The sequence below is a fragment of the Garra rufa genome, unplaced genomic scaffold (genome assembly GCF_049309525.1).
Source record: "Garra rufa unplaced genomic scaffold, GarRuf1.0 hap1_unplaced_003, whole genome shotgun sequence".
Classification (NCBI taxonomy): Eukaryota; Metazoa; Chordata; class Actinopteri; order Cypriniformes; family Cyprinidae; genus Garra; species Garra rufa.
The window spans coordinates 8,073,394-8,091,125 of NW_027394278.1; the positions used below are offsets into that span (position 1 = coordinate 8,073,394).

At 39.2% G+C, this 17,732-nt stretch overlaps 19 non-coding genes and 5 pseudogenes across 19 annotated transcripts; all 24 read left to right on the forward strand.

Annotated features, from left to right (window-relative positions):
• Positions 1-718: 718 nt before the first annotated feature.
• On the forward strand, positions 719-837 carry LOC141310305 (5S ribosomal RNA). The gene has a single exon (XR_012347849.1). It is a non-coding gene; the product is annotated as a 5S ribosomal RNA (ribosomal RNA).
• Positions 838-1,568: 731 nt separating this feature from the next.
• LOC141309886 (5S ribosomal RNA) lies at positions 1,569-1,687 on the forward strand. Its single transcript, XR_012347433.1, has one exon. It is a non-coding gene; the product is annotated as a 5S ribosomal RNA (ribosomal RNA).
• An 83-nt stretch (positions 1,688-1,770) lies between these two features.
• On the forward strand, positions 1,771-1,889 carry LOC141310399 (5S ribosomal RNA). The gene has a single exon (XR_012347944.1). It is a non-coding gene; the product is annotated as a 5S ribosomal RNA (ribosomal RNA).
• Positions 1,890-2,612: 723 nt separating this feature from the next.
• On the forward strand, positions 2,613-2,721 carry LOC141310499 (5S ribosomal RNA; annotated as a pseudogene).
• An 84-nt stretch (positions 2,722-2,805) lies between these two features.
• On the forward strand, positions 2,806-2,924 carry LOC141310151 (5S ribosomal RNA). Its single transcript, XR_012347696.1, has one exon. It is a non-coding gene; the product is annotated as a 5S ribosomal RNA (ribosomal RNA).
• Positions 2,925-3,656: 732 nt separating this feature from the next.
• LOC141309887 (5S ribosomal RNA) lies at positions 3,657-3,775 on the forward strand. The gene has a single exon (XR_012347434.1). It is a non-coding gene; the product is annotated as a 5S ribosomal RNA (ribosomal RNA).
• Positions 3,776-3,859: 84 nt separating this feature from the next.
• Positions 3,860-3,978, forward strand: LOC141310152 (5S ribosomal RNA). The gene has a single exon (XR_012347697.1). It is a non-coding gene; the product is annotated as a 5S ribosomal RNA (ribosomal RNA).
• A 730-nt stretch (positions 3,979-4,708) lies between these two features.
• On the forward strand, positions 4,709-4,827 carry LOC141310153 (5S ribosomal RNA). Its single transcript, XR_012347698.1, has one exon. It is a non-coding gene; the product is annotated as a 5S ribosomal RNA (ribosomal RNA).
• Positions 4,828-6,196: 1,369 nt separating this feature from the next.
• Positions 6,197-6,315, forward strand: LOC141310306 (5S ribosomal RNA). Its single transcript, XR_012347850.1, has one exon. It is a non-coding gene; the product is annotated as a 5S ribosomal RNA (ribosomal RNA).
• Positions 6,316-7,046: 731 nt separating this feature from the next.
• On the forward strand, positions 7,047-7,165 carry LOC141309888 (5S ribosomal RNA). Its single transcript, XR_012347436.1, has one exon. It is a non-coding gene; the product is annotated as a 5S ribosomal RNA (ribosomal RNA).
• An 83-nt stretch (positions 7,166-7,248) lies between these two features.
• Positions 7,249-7,367, forward strand: LOC141310400 (5S ribosomal RNA). Its single transcript, XR_012347945.1, has one exon. It is a non-coding gene; the product is annotated as a 5S ribosomal RNA (ribosomal RNA).
• A 723-nt stretch (positions 7,368-8,090) lies between these two features.
• On the forward strand, positions 8,091-8,199 carry LOC141310500 (5S ribosomal RNA; annotated as a pseudogene).
• An 84-nt stretch (positions 8,200-8,283) lies between these two features.
• On the forward strand, positions 8,284-8,402 carry LOC141310154 (5S ribosomal RNA). Its single transcript, XR_012347700.1, has one exon. It is a non-coding gene; the product is annotated as a 5S ribosomal RNA (ribosomal RNA).
• A 1,371-nt stretch (positions 8,403-9,773) lies between these two features.
• On the forward strand, positions 9,774-9,892 carry LOC141309890 (5S ribosomal RNA). The gene has a single exon (XR_012347438.1). It is a non-coding gene; the product is annotated as a 5S ribosomal RNA (ribosomal RNA).
• Positions 9,893-9,975: 83 nt separating this feature from the next.
• LOC141310401 (5S ribosomal RNA) lies at positions 9,976-10,094 on the forward strand. Its single transcript, XR_012347946.1, has one exon. It is a non-coding gene; the product is annotated as a 5S ribosomal RNA (ribosomal RNA).
• A 723-nt stretch (positions 10,095-10,817) lies between these two features.
• LOC141310501 (5S ribosomal RNA) lies at positions 10,818-10,926 on the forward strand (annotated as a pseudogene).
• An 84-nt stretch (positions 10,927-11,010) lies between these two features.
• On the forward strand, positions 11,011-11,129 carry LOC141310155 (5S ribosomal RNA). The gene has a single exon (XR_012347701.1). It is a non-coding gene; the product is annotated as a 5S ribosomal RNA (ribosomal RNA).
• A 1,370-nt stretch (positions 11,130-12,499) lies between these two features.
• Positions 12,500-12,618, forward strand: LOC141310156 (5S ribosomal RNA). Its single transcript, XR_012347702.1, has one exon. It is a non-coding gene; the product is annotated as a 5S ribosomal RNA (ribosomal RNA).
• A 723-nt stretch (positions 12,619-13,341) lies between these two features.
• LOC141310503 (5S ribosomal RNA) lies at positions 13,342-13,450 on the forward strand (annotated as a pseudogene).
• Positions 13,451-13,534: 84 nt separating this feature from the next.
• Positions 13,535-13,653, forward strand: LOC141310157 (5S ribosomal RNA). Its single transcript, XR_012347703.1, has one exon. It is a non-coding gene; the product is annotated as a 5S ribosomal RNA (ribosomal RNA).
• A 1,371-nt stretch (positions 13,654-15,024) lies between these two features.
• LOC141309891 (5S ribosomal RNA) lies at positions 15,025-15,143 on the forward strand. Its single transcript, XR_012347439.1, has one exon. It is a non-coding gene; the product is annotated as a 5S ribosomal RNA (ribosomal RNA).
• Positions 15,144-15,226: 83 nt separating this feature from the next.
• Positions 15,227-15,345, forward strand: LOC141310403 (5S ribosomal RNA). The gene has a single exon (XR_012347947.1). It is a non-coding gene; the product is annotated as a 5S ribosomal RNA (ribosomal RNA).
• A 723-nt stretch (positions 15,346-16,068) lies between these two features.
• LOC141310505 (5S ribosomal RNA) lies at positions 16,069-16,177 on the forward strand (annotated as a pseudogene).
• Positions 16,178-16,261: 84 nt separating this feature from the next.
• LOC141310158 (5S ribosomal RNA) lies at positions 16,262-16,380 on the forward strand. Its single transcript, XR_012347704.1, has one exon. It is a non-coding gene; the product is annotated as a 5S ribosomal RNA (ribosomal RNA).
• Positions 16,381-17,732: the final 1,352 nt, after the last annotated feature.

Consider the following 17,732-nt stretch of genomic DNA (forward strand, 5'->3'; position numbering starts at 1 on the left):
TCACTATTTATATAATATGCTGGCTTTTAGAAAGACGTGTTTTACCGCTCTATTTATTACAATCATTTAAATGTATTATAGAGTGTTAAGTGTTTTACATGTTTTTTTAGGCCATTTTATTGCTCTTAACATTTTAAGTGTGTGTGTGTCTTAAATAAATGGATGGTTGGCCTGCCATGTGACTAGACACATGACAGGAAGCAGGAAGTACAACTGTATAAGAGAGCAGCATGACAAACAAAGGACAGTCACCAAACTGTTGGATTAAGGAGTTTGCTAATTTTAGAGCTCACCTTTCCATTCACCACCTGCAAACTTTGGATTACACTTTCTGTGGATTGTATATACAATGGTGGACACTCACATTGGACTTATCAACACACTAGGATTCTTGGACTGTTTTTAGGGTATGGACAAATGAACTGTATTCTTTTAACAGCATTTACCTAGTTTTATCGTGTTGTTTTAAAGTCTTTTATGTTAACCTTGTATATAAACCAAATCTATTTAAACCAATCTTCTTTTATGTCTCATTCTTTTAACCACTACTCATCTCTCACAGTTAAATCTGACCCCATTTTAATCTTGTAACTCTGGATGGGAGACCGCCTGGGAATACCAGGTGCTGTAAGCTTTTGCCTTTTCTTCACTATTTATATAATATGCTGGCTTTTACGGAGGCTGATCTTTAAATAGGCCACTTTTTGGAGCAGCCCTCGCTTACGGCCATACCGCGCTGAGACCGCCCAATCTCGTCTGATCTCGGAAGCAAAGCAGCGTCGGGCCTGGTTAGTACTTGGATGGGAGACCGCCTGGGAATACCAGGTGCTGTAAGCTTTTGCCTTTTCTTCACTATTTATATAATATGCTGGCTTTTAGAAAGACGTGTTTTACCGCTCTATTTATTACAATCATTTAAATGTATTATAGAGTGTTAAGTGTTTTACATGTTTTTTTAGGCCATTTTATTGCTCTTAACATTTTAAGTGTGTGTGTGTCTTAAATAAATGGATGGTTGGCCTGCCATGTGACTAGACACATGACAGGAAGCAGGAAGTACAACTGTATAAGAGAGCAGCATGACATACAAAGGACAGTCACCAAACTGTTGGATTAAGGAGTTTGCTAATTTTAGAGCTCACCTTTCCATTCACCACCTGCAAACTTTGGATTACACTTTCTGTGGATTGTATATACAATGGTGGACACTCACATTGGACTTATCAACACACTGGGATTCTTGGACTGTTTTTAGGGTATGGACAAATGAACTGTATTCTTTTAACAGCATTTACCTAGTTTTATCGTGTTGTTTTAAAGTCTTTTTATGTGAACCTTGTATATAAACCAAATCTATTTAAACCAATCTTCTTTTATGTCTCATTCTTTTAACCACTAGTCATCTCTCACAGTTAAATCTGACCCCATTTTAATCTTGTAACTCTGGATGGGAGACCGCCTGGGAATACCAGGTGCTGTAAGCTTTTGCCTTTTCTTCACTATTTATATAATATGATGGCTTTTACGGAGGCTGATCTATAAATAGCCCACTTTTTGGAGCAGTACTCGCTTACGGCCATACTGCGCTGAGAGCGCCCGATCTCGTCTGATCTCGGAAGCAAAGCAGCGTCGGGCCTGGTTAGTACTTAGATGGGAGACCGCCTGGGAATACCAGGTGCTGTAAGCTTTTGCCTTTTCTTCACTATTTATATAATATGCTGGCTTTTACGGAGGCTGATCTTTAAATAGCCCACTTTTTGGAGCGCCCTCGCTTACGGCCATACTGCGCTGAGACCGCCCGATCTCGTCTGATCTCGGAAGCAATGCAGCGTCGGGCCTGGTTAGTACTTGGATGGGAGACCGCCTGGGAATACCAGGTGCTGTAAGCTTTTGCCTTTTCTTCACTATTTATATAATATGCTGGCTTTTAGAAAGACTTGTTTTACCGCTCTATTTATTACAATCATTTAAATGTATTATAGAGTGTTAAGTGTTTTACATGTTTTTTAGGCCATTTTATTACTCTTAACATTTTAAGTGTGTGTGTGTCTTTAATAAATGGATGGTTGGCCTGCCATGTGACTAGACACATGACAGGAAGCAGGAAGTACAACTGTATAAGAGAGCAGCATGACAAAAAAAGTCACCAAACTGTTGGATTAAGGAGTTGCTAATTTTAGAGCTCACCTTTCCATTCACCACCTGCAAACTTTGGATTACACTTTCTGTGGATTGTATATACAATGGTGGACACTCACATTGGACTTATCAACACACTGGGATTCTTGGACTGTTTTTAGGGTATGGACAAATGAACTGTATTCTTTTAACAGCATTTACCTAGTTTTATCGTGTTGTTTTAAAGTCTTTTATGTGAACCTTGTATAAAAACCAAATCTATTTAAACCAATCTTCTTTTATGTCTCATTCTTTTAACCACTAGTCATCTCTCACAGTTAATTCTGACCCCATTTTAATGTTGTAACTCTGGATGGGAGACCGCCTGGGAATACCAGGTGCTGTAAACTTTTGCCTTTTCTTCACTATTTATATAATATGATGGCTTTTACGGAGGCTGATCTATAAATAACCCACTTTTTGGAGCAGTCCTCGCTTACGGCCATACTGCGCTGAGTGCGCCCGATCTCGGAAGCAAAGCAGCGTCGGGCCTGGTTAGTACTTGGATGGGAGACCCCCTGGGAATACCAGGTGCTGTAAGCTTTTGCCTTTTCTTCACTATTTATATAATAAGATGGCTTTTACGGAGGCTGATCTATAAATAGCCCACTTTTTGGAGCAGTACTCGCTTACGGCCATACTGCGCTGAGACCGCCCGATCTCGTCTGATCTCGGAAGCAAAGCAGCGTCGGGCCTGGTTAGTACTTGGATGGGAGACCGCCTGGGAATACCAGGTGCTGTAAGCTTTTGCCTTTTCTTCACTATTTATATAATATGCTGGCTTTTAGAAAGACGTGTTTTACCGCTCTATTTATTACAATCATTTAAATGTATTATAGAGTGTTAAGTGTTTTACATGTTTTTTAGGCCATTTTATTACTCTTAACATTTTAAGTGTGTGTGTGTGTCTTTAATAAATGGATGGTTGGCCTGCCATGTGACTAGACACATGACAGGAAGCAGGAAGTACAACTGTATAAGAGAGCAGCATGACATACAAAGGACAGTCACCAAACTGTTGGATTAAGGAGTTTGCTAATTTTAGAGCTCACCTTTCCATTCACCACCTGCAAACTTTGGATTACACTTTCTGTGGATTGTATATACAATGGTGGACACTCACATTGGACTTATCAACACACTGGGATTCTTGGACTGTTTTTAGGGTATGGACAAATGAACTGTATTCTTTTAACAGCATTTACCTAGTTTTATCGTGTTGTTTTAAAGTCTTTTTATGTGAACCTTGTATATAAACCAAATCTATTTAAACCAATCTTCTTTTATGTCTCATTCTTTTAACCACTAGTCATCTCTCACAGTTAAATCTGACCCCATTTTAATCTTGTAACTCTGGATGGGAGACCGCCTGGGAATACCAGGTGCTGTAAGCTTTTGCCTTTTCTTCACTATTTATATAATATGATGGCTTTTACGGAGGCTGATCTATAAATAGCCCACTTTTTGGAGCAGTACTCGCTTACGGCCATACTGCGCTGAGAGCGCCCGATCTCGTCTGATCTCGGAAGCAAAGCAGCGTCGGGCCTGGTTAGTACTTAGATGGGAGACCGCCTGGGAATACCAGGTGCTGTAAGCTTTTGCCTTTTCTTCACTATTTATATAATATGCTGGCTTTTACGGAGGCTGATCTTTAAATAGCCCACTTTTTGGAGCAGCCCTCGCTTACGGCCATACTGCGCTGAGACCGCCCGATCTCGTCTGATCTCGGAAGCAAAGCAGCGTCGGGCCTGGTTAGTACTTGGATGGGAGACCGCCTGGGAATACCAGGTGCTGTAAGCTTTTGCCTTTTCTTCACTATTTATATAATATGCTGGCTTTTAGAAAGACGTGTTTTACCGCTCTATTTATTACAATCATTTAAATGTATTATAGAGTGTTAAGTGTTTTACATGTTTTTTTAGGCCATTTTATTGCTCTTAACATTTTAAGTGTGTGTGTGTCTTAAATAAATGGATGGTTGGCCTGCCATGTGACTAGACACATGACAGGAAGCAGGAAGTACAACTGTATAAGAGAGCAGCATGACAAACAAAGGACAGTCACCAAACTGTTGGATTAAGGAGTTTGCTAATTTTAGAGCTCACCTTTCCATTCACCACCTGCAAACTTTGGATTACACTTTCTGTGGATTGTATATACAATGGTGGACACTCACATTGGACTTATCAACACACTAGGATTCTTGGACTGTTTTTAGGGTATGGACAAATGAACTGTATTCTTTTAACAGCATTTACCTAGTTTTATCGTGTTGTTTTAAAGTCTTTTATGTTAACCTTGTATATAAACCAAATCTATTTAAACCAATCTTCTTTTATGTCTCATTCTTTTAACCACTACTCATCTCTCACAGTTAAATCTGACCCCATTTTAATCTTGTAACTCTGGATGGGAGACCGCCTGGGAATACCAGGTGCTGTAAGCTTTTGCCTTTTCTTCACTATTTATATAATATGCTGGCTTTTACGGAGGCTGATCTTTAAATAGCCCACTTTTTGGAGCAGCCCTCGCTTACGGCCATACTGCGCTGAGACCGCCCGATCTCGTCTGATCTCGGAAGCAAAGCAGCGTCGGGCCTGGTTAGTACTTGGATGGGAGACCGCCTGGGAATACCAGGTGCTGTAAGCTTTTGCCTTTTCTTCACTATTTATATAATATGCTGGCTTTTAGAAAGACGTGTTTTACCGCTCTATTTATTACAATCATTTAAATGTATTATAGAGTGTTAAGTGTTTTACATGTTTTTTAGGCCATTTTATTACTCTTAACATTTTAAGTGTGTGTGTGTCTTTAATAAATGGATGGTTGGCCTGCCATGTGACTAGACACATGACAGGAAGCAGGAAGTACAACTGTATAAGAGAGCAGCATGACAAAAAAAGTCACCAAACTGTTGGATTAAGGAGTTGCTAATTTTAGAGCTCACCTTTCCATTCACCACCTGCAAACTTTGGATTACACTTTCTGTGGATTGTATATACAATGGTGGACACTCACATTGGACTTATCAACACACTGGGATTCTTGGACTGTTTTTAGGGTATGGACAAATGAACTGTATTCTTTTAACAGCATTTACCTAGTTTTATCGTGTTGTTTTAAAGTCTTTTATGTGAACCTTGTATATAAACCAAATCTATTTAAACCAATCTTCTTTTATGTCTCATTCTTTTAACCACTAGTCATCTCTCACAGTTAAATCTGACCCCATTTTAATCTTGTAACTCTGGAAGGGAGACCGCCTGGGAATACCAGGTGCTGTAAGCTTTTGCCTTTTCTTCACTATTTATATAATATGCTGGCTTTTAGAAAGACGTGTTTTACCGCTCTATTTATTACAATCATTTAAATGTATTATAGAGTGTTAAGTGTTTTACATGTTTTTTTAGGCCATTTTATTGCTCTTAACATTTTAAGTGTGTGTGTGTCTTAAATAAATGGATGGTTGGCCTGCCATGTGACTAGACACATGACAGGAAGCAGGAAGTACAACTGTATAAGAGAGCAGCATGACAAACAAAGGACAGTCACCAAACTGTTGGATTAAGGAGTTTGCTAATTTTAGAGCTCACCTTTCCATTCACCACCTGCAAACTTTGGATTACACTTTCTGTGGATTGTATATACAATGGTGGACACTCACATTGGACTTATCAACACACTAGGATTCTTGGACTGTTTTTAGGGTATGGACAAATGAACTGTATTCTTTTAACAGCATTTACCTAGTTTTATCGTGTTGTTTTAAAGTCTTTTATGTTAACCTTGTATATAAACCAAATCTATTTAAACCAATCTTCTTTTATGTCTCATTCTTTTAACCACTACTCATCTCTCACAGTTAAATCTGACCCCATTTTAATCTTGTAACTCTGGATGGGAGACCGCCTGGGAATACCAGGTGCTGTAAGCTTTTGCCTTTTCTTCACTATTTATATAATATGCTGGCTTTTACGGAGGCTGATCTTTAAATAGGCCACTTTTTGGAGCAGCCCTCGCTTACGGCCATACCGCGCTGAGACCGCCCAATCTCGTCTGATCTCGGAAGCAAAGCAGCGTCGGGCCTGGTTAGTACTTGGATGGGAGACCGCCTGGGAATACCAGGTGCTGTAAGCTTTTGCCTTTTCTTCACTATTTATATAATATGCTGGCTTTTAGAAAGACGTGTTTTACCGCTCTATTTATTACAATCATTTAAATGTATTATAGAGTGTTAAGTGTTTTACATGTTTTTTTAGGCCATTTTATTGCTCTTAACATTTTAAGTGTGTGTGTGTCTTAAATAAATGGATGGTTGGCCTGCCATGTGACTAGACACATGACAGGAAGCAGGAAGTACAACTGTATAAGAGAGCAGCATGACATACAAAGGACAGTCACCAAACTGTTGGATTAAGGAGTTTGCTAATTTTAGAGCTCACCTTTCCATTCACCACCTGCAAACTTTGGATTACACTTTCTGTGGATTGTATATACAATGGTGGACACTCACATTGGACTTATCAACACACTGGGATTCTTGGACTGTTTTTAGGGTATGGACAAATGAACTGTATTCTTTTAACAGCATTTACCTAGTTTTATCGTGTTGTTTTAAAGTCTTTTTATGTGAACCTTGTATATAAACCAAATCTATTTAAACCAATCTTCTTTTATGTCTCATTCTTTTAACCACTAGTCATCTCTCACAGTTAAATCTGACCCCATTTTAATCTTGTAACTCTGGATGGGAGACCGCCTGGGAATACCAGGTGCTGTAAGCTTTTGCCTTTTCTTCACTATTTATATAATATGATGGCTTTTACGGAGGCTGATCTATAAATAGCCCACTTTTTGGAGCAGTACTCGCTTACGGCCATACTGCGCTGAGAGCGCCCGATCTCGTCTGATCTCGGAAGCAAAGCAGCGTCGGGCCTGGTTAGTACTTAGATGGGAGACCGCCTGGGAATACCAGGTGCTGTAAGCTTTTGCCTTTTCTTCACTATTTATATAATATGCTGGCTTTTACGGAGGCTGATCTTTAAATAGCCCACTTTTTGGAGCGCCCTCGCTTACGGCCATACTGCGCTGAGACCGCCCGATCTCGTCTGATCTCGGAAGCAATGCAGCGTCGGGCCTGGTTAGTACTTGGATGGGAGACCGCCTGGGAATACCAGGTGCTGTAAGCTTTTGCCTTTTCTTCACTATTTATATAATATGCTGGCTTTTAGAAAGACTTGTTTTACCGCTCTATTTATTACAATCATTTAAATGTATTATAGAGTGTTAAGTGTTTTACATGTTTTTTAGGCCATTTTATTACTCTTAACATTTTAAGTGTGTGTGTGTCTTTAATAAATGGATGGTTGGCCTGCCATGTGACTAGACACATGACAGGAAGCAGGAAGTACAACTGTATAAGAGAGCAGCATGACAAAAAAAGTCACCAAACTGTTGGATTAAGGAGTTGCTAATTTTAGAGCTCACCTTTCCATTCACCACCTGCAAACTTTGGATTACACTTTCTGTGGATTGTATATACAATGGTGGACACTCACATTGGACTTATCAACACACTGGGATTCTTGGACTGTTTTTAGGGTATGGACAAATGAACTGTATTCTTTTAACAGCATTTACCTAGTTTTATCGTGTTGTTTTAAAGTCTTTTATGTGAACCTTGTATAAAAACCAAATCTATTTAAACCAATCTTCTTTTATGTCTCATTCTTTTAACCACTAGTCATCTCTCACAGTTAATTCTGACCCCATTTTAATGTTGTAACTCTGGATGGGAGACCGCCTGGGAATACCAGGTGCTGTAAACTTTTGCCTTTTCTTCACTATTTATATAATATGATGGCTTTTACGGAGGCTGATCTATAAATAACCCACTTTTTGGAGCAGTCCTCGCTTACGGCCATACTGCGCTGAGTGCGCCCGATCTCGGAAGCAAAGCAGCGTCGGGCCTGGTTAGTACTTGGATGGGAGACCCCCTGGGAATACCAGGTGCTGTAAGCTTTTGCCTTTTCTTCACTATTTATATAATAAGATGGCTTTTACGGAGGCTGATCTATAAATAGCCCACTTTTTGGAGCAGTACTCGCTTACGGCCATACTGCGCTGAGACCGCCCGATCTCGTCTGATCTCGGAAGCAAAGCAGCGTCGGGCCTGGTTAGTACTTGGATGGGAGACCGCCTGGGAATACCAGGTGCTGTAAGCTTTTGCCTTTTCTTCACTATTTATATAATATGCTGGCTTTTAGAAAGACGTGTTTTACCGCTCTATTTATTACAATCATTTAAATGTATTATAGAGTGTTAAGTGTTTTACATGTTTTTTAGGCCATTTTATTACTCTTAACATTTTAAGTGTGTGTGTGTGTCTTTAATAAATGGATGGTTGGCCTGCCATGTGACTAGACACATGACAGGAAGCAGGAAGTACAACTGTATAAGAGAGCAGCATGACAAAAAAAGTCACCAAACTGTTGGATTAAGGAGTTGCTAATTTTAGAGCTCACCTTTCCATTCACCACCTGCAAACTTTGGATTACACTTTCTGTGGATTGTATATACAATGGTGGACACTCACATTGGACTTATCAACACACTGGGATTCTTGGACTGTTTTTAGGGTATGGACAAATGAACTGTATTCTTTTAACAGCATTTACCTAGTTTTATCGTGTTGTTTTAAAGTCTTTTATGTGAACCTTGTATATAAACCAAATCTATTTAAACCAATCTTCTTTTATGTCTCATTCTTTTAACCACTAGTCATCTCTCACAGTTAAATCTGACCCCATTTTAATCTTGTAACTCTGGATGGGAGACCGCCTGGGAATACCAGGTGCTGTAAGCTTTTGCCTTTTCTTCACTATTTATATAATATGCTGGCTTTTAGAAAGACGTGTTTTACCGCTCTATTTATTACAATCATTTAAATGTATTATAGAGTGTTAAGTGTTTTACTTGTTTTTTTAGGCCATTTTATTGCTCTTAACATTTTAAGTGTGTGTGTGTCTTAAATAAATGGATGGTTGGCCTGCCATGTGACTAGACACATGACAGGAAGCAGGAAGTACAACTGTATAAGAGAGCAGCATGACAAACAAAGGACAGTCACCAAACTGTTGGATTAAGGAGTTTGCTAATTTTAGAGCTCACCTTTCCATTCACCACCTGCAAACTTTGGATTACACTTTCTGTGGATTGTATATACAATGGTGGACACTCACATTGGACTTATCAACACACTGGGATTCTTGGACTGTTTTTAGGGTATGGACAAATGAACTGTATTCTTTTAACAGCATTTACCTAGTTTTATCGTGTTGTTTTAAAGTCTTTTATGTGAACCTTGTATAAAAACCAAATCTATTTAAACCAATCTTCTTTTATGTCTCATTCTTTTAACCACTAGTCATCTCTCACAGTTAAATCTGACCCCATTTTAATCTTGTAACTCTGGATGGGAGACCGCCTGGGAATACCAGGTGCTGTAAGCTTTTGCCTTTTCTTCACTATTTATATAATATGATGGCTTTTACGGAGGCTGATCTATAAATAGCCCACTTTTTGGAGCAGTACTCGCTTACGGCCATACTGCGCTGAGAGCGCCCGATCTCGTCTGATCTCGGAAGCAAAGCAGCGTCGGGCCTGGTTAGTACTTAGATGGGAGACCGCCTGGGAATACCAGGTGCTGTAAGCTTTTGCCTTTTCTTCACTATTTATATAATATGCTGGCTTTTACGGAGGCTGATCTTTAAATAGCCCACTTTTTGGAGCGCCCTCGCTTACGGCCATACTGCGCTGAGACCGCCCGATCTCGTCTGATCTCGGAAGCAATGCAGCGTCGGGCCTGGTTAGTACTTGGATGGGAGACCGCCTGGGAATACCAGGTGCTGTAAGCTTTTGCCTTTTCTTCACTATTTATATAATATGCTGGCTTTTAGAAAGACTTGTTTTACCGCTCTATTTATTACAATCATTTAAATGTATTATAGAGTGTTAAGTGTTTTACATGTTTTTTAGGCCATTTTATTACTCTTAACATTTTAAGTGTGTGTGTGTCTTTAATAAATGGATGGTTGGCCTGCCATGTGACTAGACACATGACAGGAAGCAGGAAGTACAACTGTATAAGAGAGCAGCATGACAAAAAAAGTCACCAAACTGTTGGATTAAGGAGTTGCTAATTTTAGAGCTCACCTTTCCATTCACCACCTGCAAACTTTGGATTACACTTTCTGTGGATTGTATATACAATGGTGGACACTCACATTGGACTTATCAACACACTGGGATTCTTGGACTGTTTTTAGGGTATGGACAAATGAACTGTATTCTTTTAACAGCATTTACCTAGTTTTATCGTGTTGTTTTAAAGTCTTTTATGTGAACCTTGTATAAAAACCAAATCTATTTAAACCAATCTTCTTTTATGTCTCATTCTTTTAACCACTAGTCATCTCTCACAGTTAATTCTGACCCCATTTTAATGTTGTAACTCTGGATGGGAGACCGCCTGGGAATACCAGGTGCTGTAAACTTTTGCCTTTTCTTCACTATTTATATAATATGATGGCTTTTACGGAGGCTGATCTATAAATAACCCACTTTTTGGAGCAGTCCTCGCTTACGGCCATACTGCGCTGAGTGCGCCCGATCTCGGAAGCAAAGCAGCGTCGGGCCTGGTTAGTACTTGGATGGGAGACCCCCTGGGAATACCAGGTGCTGTAAGCTTTTGCCTTTTCTTCACTATTTATATAATAAGATGGCTTTTACGGAGGCTGATCTATAAATAGCCCACTTTTTGGAGCAGTACTCGCTTACGGCCATACTGCGCTGAGACCGCCCGATCTCGTCTGATCTCGGAAGCAAAGCAGCGTCGGGCCTGGTTAGTACTTGGATGGGAGACCGCCTGGGAATACCAGGTGCTGTAAGCTTTTGCCTTTTCTTCACTATTTATATAATATGCTGGCTTTTAGAAAGACGTGTTTTACCGCTCTATTTATTACAATCATTTAAATGTATTATAGAGTGTTAAGTGTTTTACATGTTTTTTAGGCCATTTTATTACTCTTAACATTTTAAGTGTGTGTGTGTGTCTTTAATAAATGGATGGTTGGCCTGCCATGTGACTAGACACATGACAGGAAGCAGGAAGTACAACTGTATAAGAGAGCAGCATGACAAAAAAAGTCACCAAACTGTTGGATTAAGGAGTTGCTAATTTTAGAGCTCACCTTTCCATTCACCACCTGCAAACTTTGGATTACACTTTCTGTGGATTGTATATACAATGGTGGACACTCACATTGGACTTATCAACACACTGGGATTCTTGGACTGTTTTTAGGGTATGGACAAATGAACTGTATTCTTTTAACAGCATTTACCTAGTTTTATCGTGTTGTTTTAAAGTCTTTTATGTGAACCTTGTATATAAACCAAATCTATTTAAACCAATCTTCTTTTATGTCTCATTCTTTTAACCACTAGTCATCTCTCACAGTTAAATCTGACCCCATTTTAATCTTGTAACTCTGGATGGGAGACCGCCTGGGAATACCAGGTGCTGTAAGCTTTTGCCTTTTCTTCACTATTTATATAATATGCTGGCTTTTAGAAAGACGTGTTTTACCGCTCTATTTATTACAATCATTTAAATGTATTATAGAGTGTTAAGTGTTTTACATGTTTTTTTAGGCCATTTTATTGCTCTTAACATTTTAAGTGTGTGTGTGTCTTAAATAAATGGATGGTTGGCCTGCCATGTGACTAGACACATGACAGGAAGCAGGAAGTACAACTGTATAAGAGAGCAGCATGACAAACAAAGGACAGTCACCAAACTGTTGGATTAAGGAGTTTGCTAATTTTAGAGCTCACCTTTCCATTCACCACCTGCAAACTTTGGATTACACTTTCTGTGGATTGTATATACAATGGTGGACACTCACATTGGACTTATCAACACACTAGGATTCTTGGACTGTTTTTAGGGTATGGACAAATGAACTGTATTCTTTTAACAGCATTTACCTAGTTTTATCGTGTTGTTTTAAAGTCTTTTATGTTAACCTTGTATATAAACCAAATCTATTTAAACCAATCTTCTTTTATGTCTCATTCTTTTAACCACTACTCATCTCTCACAGTTAAATCTGACCCCATTTTAATCTTGTAACTCTGGATGGGAGACCGCCTGGGAATACCAGGTGCTGTAAGCTTTTGCCTTTTCTTCACTATTTATATAATATGCTGGCTTTTACGGAGGCTGATCTTTAAATAGCCCACTTTTTGGAGCGCCCTCGCTTACGGCCATACTGCGCTGAGACCGCCCGATCTCGTCTGATCTCGGAAGCAAAGCAGCGTCGGGCCTGGTTAGTACTTGGATGGGAGACCGCCTGGGAATACCAGGTGCTGTAAGCTTTTGCCTTTTCTTCACTATTTATATAATATGCTGGCTTTTAGAAAGACTTGTTTTACCGCTCTATTTATTACAATCATTTAAATGTATTATAGAGTGTTAAGTGTTTTACATGTTTTTTAGGCCATTTTATTACTCTTAACATTTTAAGTGTGTGTGTGTCTTTAATAAATGGATGGTTGGCCTGCCATGTGACTAGACACATGACAGGAAGCAGGAAGTACAACTGTATAAGAGAGCAGCATGACAAAAAAAGTCACCAAACTGTTGGATTAAGGAGTTGCTAATTTTAGAGCTCACCTTTCCATTCACCACCTGCAAACTTTGGATTACACTTTCTGTGGATTGTATATACAATGGTGGACACTCACATTGGACTTATCAACACACTGGGATTCTTGGACTGTTTTTAGGGTATGGACAAATGAACTGTATTCTTTTAACAGCATTTACCTAGTTTTATCGTGTTGTTTTAAAGTCTTTTATGTGAACCTTGTATAAAAACCAAATCTATTTAAACCAATCTTCTTTTATGTCTCATTCTTTTAACCACTAGTCATCTCTCACAGTTAATTCTGACCCCATTTTAATGTTGTAACTCTGGATGGGAGACCGCCTGGGAATACCAGGTGCTGTAAACTTTTGCCTTTTCTTCACTATTTATATAATATGATGGCTTTTACGGAGGCTGATCTATAAATAACCCACTTTTTGGAGCAGTCCTCGCTTACGGCCATACTGCGCTGAGTGCGCCCGATCTCGGAAGCAAAGCAGCGTCGGGCCTGGTTAGTACTTGGATGGGAGACCCCCTGGGAATACCAGGTGCTGTAAGCTTTTGCCTTTTCTTCACTATTTATATAATAAGATGGCTTTTACGGAGGCTGATCTATAAATAGCCCACTTTTTGGAGCAGTACTCGCTTACGGCCATACTGCGCTGAGACCGCCCGATCTCGTCTGATCTCGGAAGCAAAGCAGCGTCGGGCCTGGTTAGTACTTGGATGGGAGACCGCCTGGGAATACCAGGTGCTGTAAGCTTTTGCCTTTTCTTCACTATTTATATAATATGCTGGCTTTTAGAAAGACGTGTTTTACCGCTCTATTTATTACAATCATTTAAATGTATTATAGAGTGTTAAGTGTTTTACATGTTTTTTAGGCCATTTTATTACTCTTAACATTTTAAGTGTGTGTGTGTGTCTTTAATAAATGGATGGTTGGCCTGCCATGTGACTAGACACATGACAGGAAGCAGGAAGTACAACTGTATAAGAGAGCAGCATGACAAAAAAAGTCACCAAACTGTTGGATTAAGGAGTTGCTAATTTTAGAGCTCACCTTTCCATTCACCACCTGCAAACTTTGGATTACACTTTCTGTGGATTGTATATACAATGGTGGACACTCACATTGGACTTATCAACACACTGGGATTCTTGGACTGTTTTTAGGGTATGGACAAATGAACTGTATTCTTTTAACAGCATTTACCTAGTTTTATCGTGTTGTTTTAAAGTCTTTTATGTGAACCTTGTATATAAACCAAATCTATTTAAACCAATCTTCTTTTATGTCTCATTCTTTTAACCACTAGTCATCTCTCACAGTTAAATCTGACCCCATTTTAATCTTGTAACTCTGGATGGGAGACCGCCTGGGAATACCAGGTGCTGTAAGCTTTTGCCTTTTCTTCACTATTTATATAATATGCTGGCTTTTAGAAAGACGTGTTTTACCGCTCTATTTATTACAATCATTTAAATGTATTATAGAGTGTTAAGTGTTTTACTTGTTTTTTTAGGCCATTTTATTGCTCTTAACATTTTAAGTGTGTGTGTGTCTTAAATAAATGGATGGTTGGCCTGCCATGTGACTAGACACATGACAGGAAGCAGGAAGTACAACTGTATAAGAGAGCAGCATGACAAACAAAGGACAGTCACCAAACTGTTGGATTAAGGAGTTTGCTAATTTTAGAGCTCACCTTTCCATTCACCACCTGCAAACTTTGGATTACACTTTCTGTGGATTGTATATACAATGGTGGACACTCACATTGGACTTATCAACACACTGGGATTCTTGGACTGTTTTTAGGGTATGGACAAATGAACTGTATTCTTTTAACAGCATTTACCTAGTTTTATCGTGTTGTTTTAAAGTCTTTTATGTGAACCTTGTATAAAAACCAAATCTATTTAAACCAATCTTCTTTTATGTCTCATTCTTTTAACCACTAGTCATCTCTCACAGTTAAATCTGACCCCATTTTAATCTTGTAACTCTGGATGGGAGACCGCCTGGGAATACCAGGTGCTGTAAGCTTTTGCCTTTTCTTCACTATTTATATAATATGATGGCTTTTACGGAGGCTGATCTATAAATAGCCCACTTTTTGGAGCAGTACTCGCTTACGGCCATACTGCGCTGAGAGCGCCCGATCTCGTCTGATCTCGGAAGCAAAGCAGCGTCGGGCCTGGTTAGTACTTAGATGGGAGACCGCCTGGGAATACCAGGTGCTGTAAGCTTTTGCCTTTTCTTCACTATTTATATAATATGCTGGCTTTTACGGAGGCTGATCTTTAAATAGCCCACTTTTTGGAGCGCCCTCGCTTACGGCCATACTGCGCTGAGACCGCCCGATCTCGTCTGATCTCGGAAGCAATGCAGCGTCGGGCCTGGTTAGTACTTGGATGGGAGACCGCCTGGGAATACCAGGTGCTGTAAGCTTTTGCCTTTTCTTCACTATTTATATAATATGCTGGCTTTTAGAAAGACTTGTTTTACCGCTCTATTTATTACAATCATTTAAATGTATTATAGAGTGTTAAGTGTTTTACATGTTTTTTAGGCCATTTTATTACTCTTAACATTTTAAGTGTGTGTGTGTCTTTAATAAATGGATGGTTGGCCTGCCATGTGACTAGACACATGACAGGAAGCAGGAAGTACAACTGTATAAGAGAGCAGCATGACAAAAAAAGTCACCAAACTGTTGGATTAAGGAGTTGCTAATTTTAGAGCTCACCTTTCCATTCACCACCTGCAAACTTTGGATTACACTTTCTGTGGATTGTATATACAATGGTGGACACTCACATTGGACTTATCAACACACTGGGATTCTTGGACTGTTTTTAGGGTATGGACAAATGAACTGTATTCTTTTAACAGCATTTACCTAGTTTTATCGTGTTGTTTTAAAGTCTTTTATGTGAACCTTGTATAAAAACCAAATCTATTTAAACCAATCTTCTTTTATGTCTCATTCTTTTAACCACTAGTCATCTCTCACAGTTAATTCTGACCCCATTTTAATGTTGTAACTCTGGATGGGAGACCGCCTGGGAATACCAGGTGCTGTAAACTTTTGCCTTTTCTTCACTATTTATATAATATGATGGCTTTTACGGAGGCTGATCTATAAATAACCCACTTTTTGGAGCAGTCCTCGCTTACGGCCATACTGCGCTGAGTGCGCCCGATCTCGGAAGCAAAGCAGCGTCGGGCCTGGTTAGTACTTGGATGGGAGACCCCCTGGGAATACCAGGTGCTGTAAGCTTTTGCCTTTTCTTCACTATTTATATAATAAGATGGCTTTTACGGAGGCTGATCTATAAATAGCCCACTTTTTGGAGCAGTACTCGCTTACGGCCATACTGCGCTGAGACCGCCCGATCTCGTCTGATCTCGGAAGCAAAGCAGCGTCGGGCCTGGTTAGTACTTGGATGGGAGACCGCCTGGGAATACCAGGTGCTGTAAGCTTTTGCCTTTTCTTCACTATTTATATAATATGCTGGCTTTTAGAAAGACGTGTTTTACCGCTCTATTTATTACAATCATTTAAATGTATTATAGAGTGTTAAGTGTTTTACATGTTTTTTAGGCCATTTTATTACTCTTAACATTTTAAGTGTGTGTGTGTGTCTTTAATAAATGGATGGTTGGCCTGCCATGTGACTAGACACATGACAGGAAGCAGGAAGTACAACTGTATAAGAGAGCAGCATGACAAAAAAAGTCACCAAACTGTTGGATTAAGGAGTTGCTAATTTTAGAGCTCACCTTTCCATTCACCACCTGCAAACTTTGGATTACACTTTCTGTGGATTGTATATACAATGGTGGACACTCACATTGGACTTATCAACACACTGGGATTCTTGGACTGTTTTTAGGGTATGGACAAATGAACTGTATTCTTTTAACAGCATTTACCTAGTTTTATCGTGTTGTTTTAAAGTCTTTTATGTGAACCTTGTATATAAACCAAATCTATTTAAACCAATCTTCTTTTATGTCTCATTCTTTTAACCACTAGTCATCTCTCACAGTTAAATCTGACCCCATTTTAATCTTGTAACTCTGGATGGGAGACCGCCTGGGAATACCAGGTGCTGTAAGCTTTTGCCTTTTCTTCACTATTTATATAATATGCTGGCTTTTAGAAAGACGTGTTTTACCGCTCTATTTATTACAATCATTTAAATGTATTATAGAGTGTTAAGTGTTTTACATGTTTTTTAGGCCATTTTATTGCTCTTAACATTTTAAGTGTGTGTGTGTCTTAAATAAATGGATGGTTGGCCTGCCATGTGACTAGACACATGACAGGAAGCAGGAAGTACAACTGTATAAGAGAGCAGCATGACAAACAAAGGACAGTCACCAAACTGTTGGATTAAGGAGTTTGCTAATTTTAGAGCTCACCTTTCCATTCACCACCTGCAAACTTTGGATTACACTTTCTGTGGATTGTATATACAATGGTGGACACTCACATTGGACTTATCAACACACTAGGATTCTTGGACTGTTTTTAGGGTATGGACAAATGAACTGTATTCTTTTAACAGCATTTACCTAGTTTTATCGTGTTGTTTTAAAGTCTTTTATGTTAACCTTGTATATAAACCAAATCTATTTAAACCAATCTTCTTTTATGTCTCATTCTTTTAACCACTACTCATCTCTCACAGTTAAATCTGACCCCATTTTAATCTTGTAACTCTGGATGGGAGACCGCCTGGGAATACCAGGTGCTGTAAGCTTTTGCCTTTTCTTCACTATTTATATAATATGCTGGCTTTTACGGAGGCTGATCTTTAAATAGCCCA